Genomic DNA, 18,089 nt, shown 5'->3' with positions numbered 1-18,089 from the left:
TATAAGCAATGGTAAATACGTTTTTCAGTTTCAGTTTTTCTTGCTGCTTCTCAGTTGGTTTTATTTATTATCATTTGAACTGGATGTACTAACATTTGAATATTATCGATAAAACGAATGTTTACGCTTACTTATCGTCAGGTACTTCCCAATATTTGAAAAAAGAACCCCAGATCATCATGATCATGCAGCAAGCGATTACTACGCCTAATGAATTAACGAGGCCGGGTCTAATTTTTTCTGCCCTAGATTTTTGAATGAATGCAGCAAGCGATTACTACGCCTAATGAATTAACGAGGCCGGGTCTAATTTTTTCTGCCCATGATTTCTTTTACATGAATTTCTACATATATAATTATTTTTTTAAGATAAAAAAAATAAAACATTCCACACCGTTTGTTTAGGGGGTCATCTCAACTAAAGTTTGTTAATTTTTAACATAGGACTCTATGGGATTTTGCTTGAAATGTATCAATTTTGCACATTTTTTTAAAAACTTTTGCCCTAGGGATTTCTTTTACTGTTCTACATATTAAAGTTATTGCTAAAAGGCATCAAATGGTCAAATAAAAAAACCCTTTTACCTCCTGGTTTGTTCCAGGGGTCTTATCAAAGTTGATTTTTGTATGCCCAATTTCCAAGATTTGTCAGGTAATGGCTATTTCTTATTTGACAAAGGCGGAAAATGTGATCTTTATTGAATTATTAAAACATTCAGACATATTTAAGTAACAAATAAATATATAACATCACATATTAAGGGTCATTAATATAAAATACATGGTTTCTGTCTTGAAATATATGAATTAAGCTATATTTAGGCGGGTTAAGAAAACTTGAGAGGGCTAGGCTTGCTGAACCCTCTTCACAATTTCGACCCGAGCCCAAATATAGCTTATACTTCGAGACATTTATGTTTATTCCACAACATAAAATCAATTTTACGCATCAAACGAGCTATTTTCAACAAATTTCGCTGAATATCTGCAGTTGAAACTATTACGCCATGCCGTCAACAATGCAAATCGATGACGTCACAATACAAATGAAACGCTGCGCGAAAGCGTCCGTACTCGTTCTGTACTCGGCCTGGTTAAAGCAAATGACGTCTTGATTTTGCATAATAGTTAAGTCGTACATAAAATTAGTCGACGTTATGCATGATGCCTAACTTTGTTTACCATCGTTATTATAGCATTGAATGATTTATTTTTGACGTCGTCGTGTCAATAACTGCCGTCAGGTGAGCAGACAAATTGAATAACGCGCGTTAGCGCGTTATGATAATTTGTTTGCTCACCTGACGGCGGTTATTGACACGACGACGTCAAAAATAAATCATTTAATGCTTATATTTACATTCCCTTACTGAAGAAATCAATTGTTTACTTAAATAAATCGATATAAAGTGCAGATCACGGAGGGAGTGAGTAAGTAACAGCAAGAACAGCTGTTTTGCAAAACCGGTTCAAACTGGTTTTCACATAGACTGTTGAGATGTGATCGACGAGCATGAAAATATAATCCATGATAAATAACTCTTGAAATGTTGTTTTTAACAATAAAGTCAACTTTTTTGTTGAATAATTATAAAACATGGTGTTTTGACAACATTCATGCAATGTTTTTTTAACAGATAACATAGGAATCACTGTTTGAGAACTACTTATGTAAATTACTCGTAAATTCATACGCAGTGAATAGGTGTTGCATTTAGAGGCATTTAAACATCACGGAATTTAATGGAAAAACACAGTAGAATGTAAATATAATTATATACTAGCCCGACGGGCCACTACAGTCAGGATTTCAATCAGATTCTGAAGCAGAATTTTTATATCATTGAGACGAATCACAACACTGACCAAGCATTAGGTAATTTGTTTTGTGTAAAACACTGATTTACTTGGGTAAATCTAATTCAAGTTAGATACATACTCACAAGTTAACAAACCCATATGTATGACCTGAAGCACTCAAATGAAAAACTGTTTGCTTACAATAGTAACCACTTTTTCTTGGTTGCTTAGAGCTTAATTTTACTTACACAACTGAAGACAATATTGCAAGTCGAGTCATGTCAGATGTCTCGGAGGTCTTTGAGTGTATTGGTTTTTCTAAGGTAAATGCTCTATACACATAAACACCACCGTGCACCGAGCGGTACATCCATCACGAAGGGTACCCCTGCTCTTCATGACAAAATAAAATCTAAAATCCAAACTAGAGAAAATGGAATCTCTTGACACTATACAAAAGGTAGATCAAAGGGCGAGTTCACTTTTAGTCGCCGCCGAAAAGCCCAAGGACAAAGAAGGTGTTGCAGTTCCTATGCTAATTTTCCCTGAAGAAGTTGCAGAAAAAATAGAAAAATCAAAGTTAAAGAATTCGATGTAAATCTTTTTTTCATGCAACGTTGTACATAAAGCAGTGTAGAATTTTATTTGGAAAGTTTGTACTAACTTATTTAAGACCATGAAATAAATTTAAAAATAGCAGAATTCACGCTATATAAAAGGGGAATCCTCATCTTTGTGAAAAATGCCTCCTTGAAACAAAATTAATTTAATCTTAACGTTTATAGTAAGACAATTTTTTAAAAATTGCCACTTCCGATTTTTGTTTCAAAGATGCATATTTTTTAAAAAACCTCATTTTTGGAAAATATCCTTAATACCTTTGAAAACTAAAAATGACGTATTAAATTTTCCCTCAGTAGTTTATGTCTAGTTTAGTCGAGTGGTTACGCAGTTAGAATAGATTAAAACCGTGTATTACATTTTTGACTGGGTTCGAATCCTGGAAAAGTTGGATTTTAAAAAAAAAAAATTATTTCTTTTAATCGCATGGAAAGGTAATGTATAGAGATAATTTAAGAATGTCAGAATAAAATTATTTTAAACTCTAGTAATATTTTGCATGCCTGCTAATTTTTTTTTTCAACATTAACTGTGTGAAGTCCCCGTTATAAACTTGAAACACATTTCCTTCTGAACAAGAGATTTCAAAACAATGTACTTAGTATGCATCAATGTAGAAAGTTGATTTTCACCCTTTTTATGAAATAAATGGGTATGCTGATTTCAAAGATACGTGTACAGGTTGTTGAAAGCAAACAAAATCATTTTAGAAAGTATGAATCGGTGATGAAGCAATAGGTTACTGCAAATATGTACGGAAAAATTTGTACTTTTTAACTAAATTTAGCGTTTATTTAGATACTATAGAAACATAGGATGATTATAATTACAACTCTGACGGTTTTGAAGAGCCAGAATCAGATTTATTCATGTATCTCAAGAATGATATTTTAAACACGCTGGACAGTAGATATCAAATTGAGATATGTTAACATTCGAATACAGAAAATATGTATATGGTTATCTTTCTTACTGTATTTGGTGACTGTCGTGTTCGATAGAAATGCGCGTGAAATGTTTGTTTATTTTGTCTACGCAATGTGTCTATATTTAGATTTGGCTCTCAAGCGATACGGATATTTAAAGGTCCTTTCCACGTTAGGGAATAGTCCCACTGTTTTGCAACACCTTCTTACGTGTTTGTTTTTACCTAAAGACTTAAATAGGGCAATACTAAGACCCAAATTACCTATCTTTAAGAAAGCATCACTGCAGTCCCACCTACACAGTGAAGGAACGGAAATTGTACAGTTTTGGGTAGCGCTGTTCGTCGAAGCGGGCGAACAAGTAGTACAGTATTGTTGTAGGGGAATGGAAATTTATTCGTCAATAGTCTCTGAAGTGACACATTCTCACCATTTGGCAAGTATTCATTAAAGGTATACTATTTTTGAGTTTTCCAATTAAAAATGTAACGATTGTATTTAAACAGTCCCCACCTTTACAGCAAACAGCAACATATGAGTTTTCTGACGCTTTTCTACAAGAAAACGTATTTATAACTTGAAAAAATTGTTCCTTATGATGTCAGGCATTAAGCTAACAGGGTCGATCGCTTATTTTGTCGTATTTTTCTTGGTGTTTAAGATTTCTTTTTACATAGGACTTATATTTGTTTATTTGACGGGTAGCGTTTACATATGTGTATGGGTAGCTCTGGTATATTGTTAATCAACTGTAAGCGTAGCTCTGTGTAAAATAAAATAAAACAACAGAGATTAAAAAAAAAGCATAGAACACAGATATATGGAAAGAAAATTCCATTTAAAACAGATATTTTTGGGTTTTTTTCTCTCAGCATAACAAATGGGTAGATTTTACTTTTGTTGCTACTGCAACCACTCATCATTTCAATCGTTCGTTGCAGTTTTTGACCATTGTCACAGCATCCGCATTAAGAACTAAAAATAAAGATGCAAGAAAATACAAATACAAAATAAATCTCCACTCTTAAGAATTTTAAAATAATTTCATCGGAAATCTTAAAAGAAAAAAAAGTAACAATGGCAGGATTGGAAAAAAAATGAGAATATCAACAGTGTCAGATAGAAGTGCACACTGTCCCTTATCCCCTTTACAACCAAAATCAAAAACAGATATATCATCCAGGGAAAAATAAACAGGTATGTTTATCATCCCAGTTCTATCAATTTATAAATGACAGCTAGCTCATTTTTTTTCAAAACTGACGTAAATCCAAATCTTATTAAAATGTTTTATGCCTTGGGAGGGGGGATTTTTAACATCTGAATCCATCGTGAAACGGACGTGCATAACTGCCATGAAGTTGAAATGAAAGTAGAATGAATGTTAAATACCTTTTATTTCAATCAGACGAAAAACAAACAACCCAACGTTTTATTGAAAAAAAATGAAGCCCAAAGTTGTTGAAACATTACAGAAATATGAACAAGAAATCATATTTCTCAAATTTAACAGACTGATAAATGATCAAAAATTGCCGATGAAAAATATTGCATTCCTCCTAATTTTTGATTAAGTAGAATGGTTTTCATTAGAAAACGGGCATCAAATGAGATACACAGATTCTGTTAAACAGTTTTGGAAAGTTGGGGAACAATTATTTAAAGGAAAATTTCTTCCGTTCATGGGTATTTATTTATTTGAAATGAATTCTTAATGTAATCACCCAGATAGCAAGCTTATATTGGCCCAGCGATGGCCCGGTGTTATCATTAATGTGGGCCCAATTTCGGAAAATAACATCGGCCCAATGTAGTTTTGCTCATCGGCGCAACATTGCACCAACACGCTGGCGTGACGTTGGCCCATTGGCTGTAGACTGACAGTTTTATTGTTGGCCCAATGTTGGGGCAACAATTTAATCCAACCAATATTTCCCAAACTTTGTCCTTATAAAACAATCTCACAAAGATTAACAGTAAGTCTAAACTTCATTGTTTTCTCACAGAAATATAATCAATATTCAAATTTTCAAATGTTCTTTTTATAGTCGATCTATATACTTCCACATCCCTCAAATCTTCTTCATTTGTTTTCTTTACTCCTATATTCATCCCCTTTCCCAATTAGATGAATAACGAATCACAATAAATGCGTTTGGTCACTATCTTTAGTACAGTTCCAGTTTAGTTCTCTAGTTCTGACCTCGTTGATAACTTCAAAAGCCCGTTTTCGCAAAATGCTGCTGTAAAATAAAAAAATAATCGTAAAATGGAAAAAATAAATTGATTTAAATAGAAATGCATTTACATTATAAAAAAATTAATGCAGAAAAAATCTTCAATATATAACAATTTAAAAAAAAATGTAATACATTATTGTGTCTTATTAAATTTAGTTTTCAATCCAACAATAAATTTGATTGCGGGAAGGGGGCCTATTTTACTGTGCAAAGTTTCAATATGTGTATTAGAATTTTTTTTGCAATATTACTGCTTTTTTACTGTGAATAAGTCAATTTGAATTTTCCGGGGAAGAGGCCAGGGGCGCAGGGGTCTGGATATATCCGACCTTCTTTAGATCCGTGCAATACCAACAGCTTCTGATCTAATATTATCAGCATATCATGCCGATGATTTATCATACAAACACACGACAGAAGTATTTAATAAAGCTGCATTGAGGACAATTATATCATTTTGCCCTGACATATTCTGATCATCTCACATCAATGATAAAAAATTGTGCCTTTAATTCCTACCCTAAATATTGAATATTATCATAATATTAAATTTAGTTACCTTAGATGTTCCTTAACTTGAGCCGATAAACTGCATGGTTCTATTCATCTTCACAAATAATATAGGAGACAGCCATGTCACCGAGTACACGAGTTTGAACATCAGCAGGAGGATGTCTGTACAAGAAAATTGCCTTTAATTTGCTTTCAAATTTTCATTTTAAAGTATTGAGAAGATTATTGTATAATAATCACCCATATATGATAAAACTCTGTAAAAGAACATCTGCATACTTACAGTATTCCTGCAGGCAGCCATGATGATAGCATAAGATCAAGTTACTCTGATGGATTTGTCAAAAAAGACATCACAGTTCTTTTGGCGGTAATGTTTCATTCACGGGTGCAGAAAAGTTACTATGCATTGATACTGCATTTCATTCAAAGTGTAGACAAGTAAAATGCTTCATAATGGACACACATAATAAAGTCATGTACATTTAAAAAAAAAATAAACAACTAAAATTCTAAATCTGAAATTAATTTGAATACATTTATATTTATAGCAACCGTTATATAGCAACCGTTATATATTTATAATGTATTCAATATAATATAAATCTAAATTAATCTAAAGATCTTTAATTATAAAAGACTTTCAGTCAATAGTTTTTCAAAGACACACCAGTTTTAAAATTATATACTTTGTTCATCTTTAAAATAATCATTTATATAAAAATTCAAAACACATTTTAGTCCGTCGGCCCGACATCGGTGCAGTGTATTCGCGCCCACCGAGATCAATTTGATATTGGCCCAACGTTGGTACAATGTTTCTGTACCAACGTTGTATGAACTACGTTGATCCAATATTGGAACGATGCCAATGCACCAACAGTGATGAATACAAGGTTGGTCCAACGTCGTTCTACCAACAGCGATAGGTAGCCAACCTTGCAACCATAAGCCAACGTTGGGCCAACGTAAGCTTGCTATCTGGGCAGGCAATACAATCTAGTTCATACCCAAACATGTATTCTTTTTCTTACTTAAAGTTCAACGTCACTAAAATGAAATTTTTTTTAATCCAAAATATTATTTAAAAATTAATTACATTATCTTTTTATAATTGTATTTCAATTACATAATTTAGTTTGTTTTTCAATTAAAAGTATCCTCACGGTCTCCCAGTACCCTCAGTGCCGACCTCAGGATCTCGCAGTGTTTTCTTAGTGCATGCCACTCAGTGTCTCCTCAGATTTTTTTATGGTATCAGGGTATTTTTCATTGCATTGTGGGTAAGTGGAAACATCAAGGACAAGCATCGTTTGGAAATTCTTATCCTTCTGCGTCTGTTGTAAATTTCTTTGTCCCCGACAGAAAAACCTCAGAATAGGGAAAACTATACAACGTTGAGATGGTGGCCATCTCAAAAAGCCCCGCTTAAATAATGGACAATAGGATGAAAAGCATTTTAGAAAATTTTGCTTTGACCTTTTGCATTTTTGTTCAACCTAAGCAAGATAAAGCAAATGCAAAATAATCTACGGTCCAAAACTGATTATAAAGATATTTGCTTTGACCTTCACATTGACGTGGTTCAAATTAAAAAGTCACTGCACCCCATTAACCCTAAGCTCTGTTAATGTGAAGTAGGAGCCAAATCAGGCCAAATTGAGAATATATATGTCTGAATAATTTTTTTTACTAGATCCAATATGAACTTGACGTACAAACACCATATAAGGTAATTGCACACCCATTGATCGCTGTCACACTGTGAGAGAAGTATGGGCCAGATTGGACCAAAGGGAAAAAGATAAGCTCTGAACAAGGATATTTTATATAATTCTGCTATGAACTTCACATTTGTCCTTGAAACTTAATACCTACCGTAGAAACATGGGTTAAGGTCACAGCCCACCCTTTACCCAAAGGCATTCACTGTGATGTATGGGCCAGATTTGGCCAAGGGGAGAGAAGATATGCTTTGGACAAGAGACCTCGTACAGATATATGGGCGGGCAGACAGACTGATCACTATAGTGCGCCCTGATAAGGTTTATCCGTAAAAACGCCAGGCACATTAGAAGACACAATGAAGATCACTTCAAAAGATGATGCTCATGAAGTAAAAACATTCAAACTATGCGCAGATTGAAAACAATTAACATGGGGCTAAAAGATCAAACAAGATATGTTTTTGAAACACTTATGTCCCCTCCCTTGGAAACATCCACGAAGAAAATAAACGGAAGCTGCAGATAATTTTCTAAGTCAAAGGGGCATAAGTGTGTCGAAAATTGCTCGATCGTAACCGAAATCGAACTTGACCTAGACATTATTATAATAACTCTACATGTAGATATTAAACTCAACCTCTGCGAAGAAAAAAAACCCCGAGGAAACTGCAAATAATCGATGTTTTGAAGTCCAAGTGGCATAACTCTGTCGAAAAGTGCCGGATTGTCTTGACCTAGATATTATGTTAAATCTGTATACCAAATTTCATTTATTTCAATACCTGCAATCTCTGCGAAGAAATGAACTTTTGGTAGGCCGACACACCGACTTGGAGACAGACGGACAGCAGCAAAGCAATATGCCATCCCTTCTTCGAAGAGGTAGGGAAGGGGGCATAAAAATGGGAGACGTTAATCTTTTGGGTTGTGAAGGGCCTCCGTCTTTTTCATTGAGAAAGAAAAATTGAATGCAGATTTAGAATTACTTGAAACAATACCAAACTAGATGCTGTCATTAGGCAGTAATACCCGCACCAAGTGTTTGCCCCTAAATAACACTGTTTTGTACCATTTGAATTAAAATGAAGGCCACATGGAAGCTCCGGTAATACATTTAAAAATTATAATTTTCATAACTGAAGGATGAGATCCCTTCCCATATGATAATACACATGAGCAGCACTATATGTGCAATTTGGGGTTGAACTGTTTGCAGTGAATTTTCAGTTAATCAATAATCTTAACATTTCATGTCATAGAAAGTATAATGGTCTATATAATTATTACAAACAAAATTAAAAATTAAATTATGCCCCCTGCCCGTGGCGGTTGCCGGTTTCAAATTTGCTTCTGTGTACCTACATGTACATCATCGTGTGCACAAATTTAAAGAAGGTGTGGGAGTGATGGGTCCAGACCCCCCCCCCCCCCCCCCCGCAATGAAAATTCATTTATATCAATTGTAAAATTACCAAAAATACACCTTGGACCCCAATGCTCTTACAGACATGTAAACGCGCTAAGCCATTGGCTTCAATGTTAGGTAACATTATTTGGGGGGTAAACATTTAATTAATATTTGATATACTTTATTGTTTATCTCAATAGGAAGTATACATCACAATATGCAGGTGTCGTGCACCACCTTAAAGCTGTTATTTACCTAATAAAATAGTGCAAGTGGATTTGAAGAATAGGACATAAAAATACATGCATGTTACAAATAACCGATCTTGTCTGAAGTTAGGTACACAACACAGGTCTGCAGGTCTCATTAGCGGGTACTAGTTTTACCCAGCTCTTCGATTGTATACATACATGTCTGTGTTTTACATATGCAGAAAAGGATTAGTTAAGATCAGCTAAAGGAATTCATTATTGTGTTTTAATTGGATTATCATTATGATGTTGACCAATATAGGTAAGTATAATACATGTAGTAGCAGTAGCACAATATAATGAGATGCCAGCATACATGCATAAGTTCTACTTTCACTTTCTAAATGTGATCTTCCTTTGACAGCATACTGTATCATCATCCTTTAATATTTAAATAAGCTTATCATCGTTACCTATCCTATCGCATTTGTAAAGTTTCTGACATTTTAGTTGTAAAAGTTATTTTTTTCATTTGTCAGACTTGCACTATTGAGTTGACCCCATATTGACCCTGTATAAACAATTTCTTATTAAATTTGTGTATTACATATAAGTAGGTGTAGACACTTATCATTTTTATATGAGTTATATTAGGAAGGAAGGAGTATTTCTTTCTTAATGTATTATTATAATGCATCAAATACAATGTAGGTCATGACCTTATGGGACTGTTCTGACCCCACGGAAAATTGAATTAAGCAATTTCCAAACTGTTAATGTGCATCAGGAGCGAAAAAGCAATCAACCAATGGTTTGAAATTTGCTACTGTACACATGTAAGAATGTATTAAGATCACTTAATCTTTAGAACCAGGTTAGATTGGGAGGGGGGGGGGTGTTGAATGTGGAGTATTAACATTTATAATTTGAATCATATATATATAACAGTTTATATTTGAGTTTGTTTGGGGGTGGTGGTTCCAAGTAATATATTTGACAATTTTTAATGTAGTTTAAAATAAGACTAAGCCATACTAAAGTCATGAACATGAATAGTATAGAACAAAACGCAAACTAATACATGTATATATACATAGGAAGTATTACAAAACATAGATTATTGATCTATATCTAGGTTCTTAAATTGAATCATATATCATGTACATATTATATTATTGTTTCTTTGTTTAAGGCATTTCAGATGGTATGTAGGTCATGATCCCAAGTGCTCTTCCTGAAATTATCAAATATCATAAAAACCATTGAGATCCCCACCTTAATCCAAAGATAGTATTCCTCCTTAGGTCATGCAGGCGCATCAGATCATTATGGTATGTAAGTCATGACCCTAAGGGGTCATCCTGACCCCCTTAGAATCAGAAATTGTCAATTATCTTTAAATTATTGATGTTTGATGATCCTATCTCTATTTAATCTTTATTATTAAGTCTCCCGAAAGAAATTTGGAGATTTATTGTTTTTGTACAGTTCTTAATACATGTATTATTATTCATCGTCTTCTTTTTCTTCTTTCCCGCTCTGAACTTGTTTCTCGGAGATGGCTGAACAGAATCGTACAACACTCTAGGATATGATAGGCCTGCATATTTAGTTGTGCACCCTGGTTTGATTTTTCTCATTTTGGGATAGACAATAAACCACTTTTCGGGGGGGGGGGGGGGGGTGTCAAAGGGTGTGGGATCTAACATTGAACCTTGTAGGAAGAATCGTAGACTCTATTGTAAATGGTAACTTGAAAACGGACAAAGATACTAATATAGGGTTTTCATAATCATATATTGACTGTTACTGGCAATATATAGGGTTTATTAGATCTGACCCTGGGGTCATCCGCACCCCCTAGGAATTTGAAATTACCATATATCTCAGAAACTGTTATAATCATGACCCCTAAACCATATATATTCATGTTTCTGATGTCAAGGAGCATCAAATGTTATGTAGGTCATGGGCCCTGTGGGTGGTCCTGACCCCCTCAAACAGCAAGCCCCTTAATATCTTCAAAACAGTTGAGATCCCCACCCTTAAACCATATATGTTCTTGTTCCTTGTGTCAAGGGGCATCAAACGGTATGTAGGTCATGGGCCCCGAGGGTGGTCATGACCCCCCTCGAACAGGAAGTGCACGAATATCTCAAAAACGGTTAGGATCCCCACCCCTTAACCATATATATTCTTGATCCTTGAAGGGTATATTAAAAGGTATGTAGGTAATGGGCCTCAGGGTTAAATTTAATTTTTCAAAACCGTAATGCACATCTATAGAACAGTTCCTATCATATCCAAAGATATGATGTGTCTATCCATTAAATCATAAAAGGAGTTCTAGGATCTATATTTTTTGAACTGATAAACGTCAATTTTCTGCTACTTTTAGACTCCCTGGATGAAATTTTAATTTTTAAAACCTTACTGCACATATATAGAACAGTCCCTATCATATCCCAAGATATGATGTGTCTATCCATTAAATTATAAGAGGAGCTCTTGGATCTATGGTTTTTTTTGAAGTGATAAACGTCAATTTTCTGCTACTATTTGACTCCCTGGATGAAATTTAAATTTTTGAAACCTTATTGCACATCTATAGAACAGTCCCTATCATATCCCAAGATATGATGTGTCTATCCATTAAATCATAAGAGGAGCTCTTGGATCTATGTTTTTTTAAAAGTGAAAAACGTTAATTTTCTGCTACTATTTGACTCCCTGGATGAAATTAAAATTTTTAAAACCTTATTGCACATCTATAGGACAGCCCCAATTATATCCCAAGAGATGACGTATCTACTTCAAAAGTTGGGAACCATACATTTTTGCAAAAAAACGTCATTTTTTGTTGCCCACTGATCCCCTTAATAAAAAAAAAATTCTGGAACCTGATCACACCTCAATATGACACCCCCAATGATATTCTAGAAGATCATTTGACTACTGCCAAAAAAAAATGACGTTTTTGAAACCAGTTTTTTTGTAAAAAGCCGTCATTTTTCAGCCACTAAATGCCCCCAGGACAAAATTGAAAATTCCGAAACCTTATTGCGCATCTATAGGATACCTTAAAACATATTCCAAAAGATGATTCGTATACTGTTGAAAATGTAGGAGGAGTTCGAGGAAGAAGGTTTTTTGTGAAAAAACGTAATTTTTTACCAATTATTTGACCCCCAGGACTATCAGAGCATTTTTGAAACCTTTTTACAAAACAACATGATACCCCAAATCAAACTCCAAGAGTTCAGTTTGCTGGTTTATAAGATGTAAGAGCAGTTTGAGAAAGTAAAACGTGACAGACCGACGGAAAGACGGACGGAACAGAGTAACAACAATATACCCGAACTTTCTTTAGAAAGTGCGAGTATAACTAACTAGATAAACTAGAAAGTAAAGATATTCAGCATATCAAAGACATGCAAGATTCTTCGGCTTAAAATTACATAGGAAAAATTGGTTCACAGTTTAAGCTTGCGAATCGAAGAACTCCATTGGCAAAGGTGAAGAAGCAGATGACCTTACATTAGCAGCACCGCTTTAAATTTTAAAACTATCTCCAACATAATTAAGCCTTTCGGAGCTTTTGATGACACCATATGGTTAAAATTCTCGTTGACCTGCGTCGAACCAAGAAGTGCAAGCTCATCTGCCTTAGTAGCATACCTTATGAAAATATTTTTAAGGCATGTCCTAAACATTGACAGGTTAATAGTTTACCATAATGTAAATTTCTTGGTTTGTAGTACTTCTTTTCATTCTTAAATGTAACAGGTGGTGAAAAGTCAAGTCTCAACCGGGACTCGAACCCAGGGCCTCTGGCGTACCGTGCCATCGCTTTAACCTGTGAGATATTGAGACCCCATATATTGACTGAGTCACACACCTGTTAACCCGGCGACATACCCCCTCTTAGTAGAAATTTGTCCTCGAATTTACGAGTAGAACTCTACGAGTTAAGAAATTGTTGAGAACATGTTCTTAGGGAGTGACCGTGGGAGTTGTACGTTAGGCGCCAAATGTAACAGGTGGTGAATAGTCAAGTCTCAATTGGGACTCGAACCCAGGGCCTCTGGCGTACCGTGCCAGCGCTCTTACCACTGAAACATTGAGACTCGATATATCGACTGACAGTCGTACACCTGTTAAACCGGTGACATAAACCACAAGCCACAGGCATTGTGCTCTCCTAAACAACAGACACGATTTTTTTCAAAAACAAGCTGAGATGGTCAACGAATATAAAATAAAATATTTTGAAAAAATATTAATTTTCAATTTTTTTTTAAAAAATATTCCTTCTAGAAATGCACAAAATCTTTCCTAATCATATATGTGTGGAACTATTTTCTGTAATCCATCTGCTATTGCTTTTGGCTGGACCTTATTTTGACTTATGCAGTAAATGAAAAATTGCTCGGTGTGACTACGTACTTTTGTGTCTTTAAGGATTTTGTATCTATAACTAAGCTCAAACAAGGAATTTGTAAAACCCTTTTGGTATGGTTCTTATCCGCCTGCTTTGATATGGTACTGTCTACCGTAGCCTTTTACCGAGCAATAGTTGTGGAATCGTTGTCCATGACAAGGTAATCAACCTAAAACAAAAACAATTTAGGACATATTTTATTTCAGATCAACATCCAAGGAACCTTGAGTAACTTTGTGTGTTGCAACTTTGTATATTTAAATTCATAAAAACATATGTACTTTGCTCTATCATCATAAATTCTCTGGATCTTTTCACATGCCAAGGCTGGTTCCATGGCATTTGCAGAGCGAGACGGTCAGACCAATTGCGTGAGCAGTCATGTTTTCTTGGACACACTCTTTTTTTCCTGTATTAACTCCTTTTTACTCTATTCCAATGATTTAGTACACACCAAATGCAAACTTCATGGTTCAGTGACCATCCATTGTATTCATAATGATTAAACCAATTATTTGACAATAATAAGTTTGATCATTTTTAGACCTGCAAAGCACGTCTCCACTCTCAACTACGTAACATTTGTAAGAAATAGAACAACTGCTGAAAAAAACATATTTATCAAAATTCTCTTGATAACTGTCAGTTTCAATGATTTACAATAATTAGATGGACAAGATTATGTCTTTTAAATCCTTTATTTTGTTATGCAAGTTGAAATGGTCAGTCTTAATACATTGCTGCAAGTAAACTCACCTTTGGTAGAATCTGCTGTCAATGTTGATGATGTAGCTATTGATGGTGCTCTCTCACTTTAAACAGGTTTTAGGAGCAGGGGGTTGCAGAACATCTCTTCTCTTTCCTTCTCCTCAGATGCTCTTTTGTAAGTTCTGACAGCGGAACTTCTACTTTTTTGTTTATCCCAGCATCATCAAACATTGATTGCATATACTTACCAAGAATGTTAACACCATTAACATAGGAAGTAAATTTTACAATATTTTCTTTTCCGGGAGGACGAAGTTTTCTATAAAAGGGGCCTTTGTTTGTTTCGCATGCAAGGTTGCGACAGAAGAGATCTATAACACACCTGGAATTTTTAGGACAATAGTATACAGATTCTCTGTATATATAACAACATCCATGCCTTCTCAAACTCTCTCGTTCATCACAGCATCCAAAACCGATGTGGTTGAACAAATTTGTCTCTGGACGTCTATATTCCTCCTTGATCCTCCTGGATCCCTGCCATAATGTTGTATGGGGGGGGGGGAGGGGTTGGATCCTGATATAAATTTTTAACTTAAAAAACATGTTCTCTCTCCCTTTTTCGGCCTCTATCTCTTCATATTGTTAAAGAAAATAGAATATACTTACCATCTTGCCTCCATGCGTCTTTAACAAATCTTTACAACCAAAAGTCCAGTTTGTCCTTGTTCACTGCCTCAAAACATAAGGGGACAGTTCTCTATCTTTCAAGAAGTACACCACCCTCCTATTTCTGTTGTTTGCCCAGACCAGCCATACATTTACTGCAAATTGCTATTTTGTCTACTCTTTTTAGGAATTCTCTGGATTCTGTTTTACCAAGTCAGCTTCCGATATAGTTTCAGAAAACCGTTTGGAGATTAGTGTCTAGCACATCCGAAAATAAATCATGACTAATATCAAAAAGACTTTTTAGTACCTGGCTTAAATCTAATTGGAAATACATCATGTACTAAACTTGCTTCTTTCATAAATAGATGGGTGAATGTGTGATTTATTGTTTACTTTAAATTCTACTCACTTTCAAACTTTACCTGTTTAATACAGGTAACCTGCCCCAGGGCACAAATTATCACCCAGCCTAGGTGGACAACACCTGAATTGTAACGAGATGTTTGTGAAACACTTATGCACCCCTCCCTTGGAAACATCCACAAAAAAAAATGAACGTAAACTTCAAATAACTAGAATTTTTCTAAGTCCAAGGGCCATAACTCTGTCGAAAATTGCTCTATCATACCCAAAATCAAACTTGATCTTGATATTTGATGTACACGTTGGACGTTTTAAATAAAACGAGGAGGCGCGCAGCTGTGTGTTGTTACTTTTATTAGGACCTATGGAATATATAAACAATACAACTAAATTACAGTGACATGAGGCACATGTATACCGGTTAGTACCCTGCATTTCTTGACAAATCCTCACGAGATAGCAGAATCTTCCATGTGTTCCAAATATGCTGTATATCGCTAAGTCATTCTTGTCTTACAAACATATCTCTCCAGTTAACGGATTAGATTGAAAAATGCCCATGATATGATTAAAACACAATCAAGTCTTCATTAAAACTTATCTTTAAACTGTTCACAAGAAATAATTCACAAAGATTGAGTTCAAAACCGTTACTGGACACCTCGTTGAAAGACAACTCGTCGAATGCGACAACTCATCGAAAAAAAAATGAAAACATGAACTTATTGGAAATGTAAATTGAGCGATTTTGAGGGGACTATAATTAGAAGTGGCCGTACAAATAGAAAATTTCAATAAAAAAAAATACAATCGTGTCAACTGTCGGGGAATGAATTGGACTTTATTTAAAATACCTTGAGTTGCTTATCAATACAATTAAGTATTTATATAAAATAATAATATGAATAATTGTGGATATTGCCGTATCCATGCGTTGTCTATTCCATGACTTATCCTTTCAATGAGCTGTCCATTCTGTGAGTTGTCGCATCGATGAATTTTTGAGAGGAGTTGTCTTTGGATGGGTTGTTATATAACTGTTCTAAACCTTAGGTCATTTAAACTGTTCACATTTAATCGCCATTCTAATCTAAGCTGTATATTTTTTTTTATGGCAGACTGGTTGGGGTGAAATCCATCACTTGTCCAGATATTTCATGTTGGCCTCCTTTGTACACGAATACCCCTGACGAGTTCAGATTCGGAACTAGCATAGGACCTTAAAAGAAATATGACGACTAGTCCACCTTCGGTAGTTAGCCCTCTTGGTTTTGTCCGATAAAAAAGGCTTCCAACGATAACACATTACTAAAAGATATAACGAGTCGACTACGCTATGGATTGCCTAAATGACATCGATGGTGGATACAGCGCTTCCGATGTCATTTTCCCTAATTTGTGGAAAATCTCTCGTTTAATGGAATTCCTTGTAGTCTTAAAGTTAGCTACCAAACTAAACTAAGTGCGTAGTTGCTCCTTGCAATCCAAAGAACTTCACCATGTAGATCGAAGATGGAGGCCTATGCTGAATTGTAACAGTCTTTCCATAAATAAGTCCTGTCACAAAGCTCTGTCCAAAAATCGTAATTCTCTCAATTGGTCTTTGATTGAAGGTCAAATAAATACTTTCGTTTGGTATGTCTTCAACAATCTAGAGAAATGGCTAATAAACTTCACAGACCCATACATCATTTTTAGTTAAACCCTTCTCCGTGCCATGAATGTACATAGGGCCGGTGCTTATCTCCGGTCTCCGTGGTGCTAAGCGGATGAGAGTCATTGAGTCTTTTGGATGGGACACCAGTCCATCGCAAATAAACCCCCAACATAGACGGTACCCAATTTTAGCTGGATGGACAGAGGCAATGTAGATAAAGTGTCCTGTCTAAGTGCACAACACACAACATCAAGTGACCACAGCGGGGTTTAACCCAGCGACCTTTCAGTTACTGGCCTAACACCTATAACCACTGAGTTATGTGCTCCTCTTCTATTTATACACAAGTAAAAATGACTAAAATAAGACTAACAATGATATATAACACAAACGTGTCATAACCATGTACACTTAAACAACTATTAAAATTAACACCATTATGTAATGGACTCAAATAATGTTCTAATTAGAGTCTCTCTTGATATTGAAAAATTATCTGTTCTAAACTGTGTATTGATGCAGTATTTATATGGATTGCCTGCCATTCGTATCAATTAAATAATGTATTTGCTCCTTTAATAAATATCAATGGCATATATCCGCAGGTTAATTATTCTATTAGCTTCAATATTAAGATATAACAGCAATATTATAATTTGTTTATTACTACAGCATAAATCGTGTTCGAGAGCTATGTGTATATCATCAAAAGTAGCTCTTCTTATACTCCACATAAATTATTATAATTTCTCATTTATATTAATGACAGAGCAACCAATATATTTTCATTTAGTAACCTTTATATTGATAATTTATTAAAGC

The 18,089-nt window shown here is 34.8% G+C and overlaps 1 long non-coding RNA gene across 1 annotated transcript; it reads right to left on the bottom strand.

Moving 5' to 3' along the window:
* Nucleotides 1-5,070: 5,070 nt before the first annotated feature.
* On the bottom strand, nucleotides 5,071-6,643 carry LOC117688209 (uncharacterized). Its single transcript, XR_010709801.1, has 3 exons — nucleotides 6,384-6,643; nucleotides 6,147-6,262; nucleotides 5,071-5,590 (listed from the first exon to the last, which is right to left on the bottom strand). It is a non-coding gene; the product is annotated as an uncharacterized lncRNA (long non-coding RNA).
* Nucleotides 6,644-18,089: the final 11,446 nt, after the last annotated feature.

This window comes from Magallana gigas, chromosome 9 (assembly GCF_963853765.1).
Source record: "Magallana gigas chromosome 9, xbMagGiga1.1, whole genome shotgun sequence".
In the NCBI taxonomy this organism is placed as follows: domain Eukaryota; kingdom Metazoa; phylum Mollusca; class Bivalvia; order Ostreida; family Ostreidae; genus Magallana; species Magallana gigas.
This window is presented reverse-complemented; position numbering and strand designations above follow the sequence as displayed.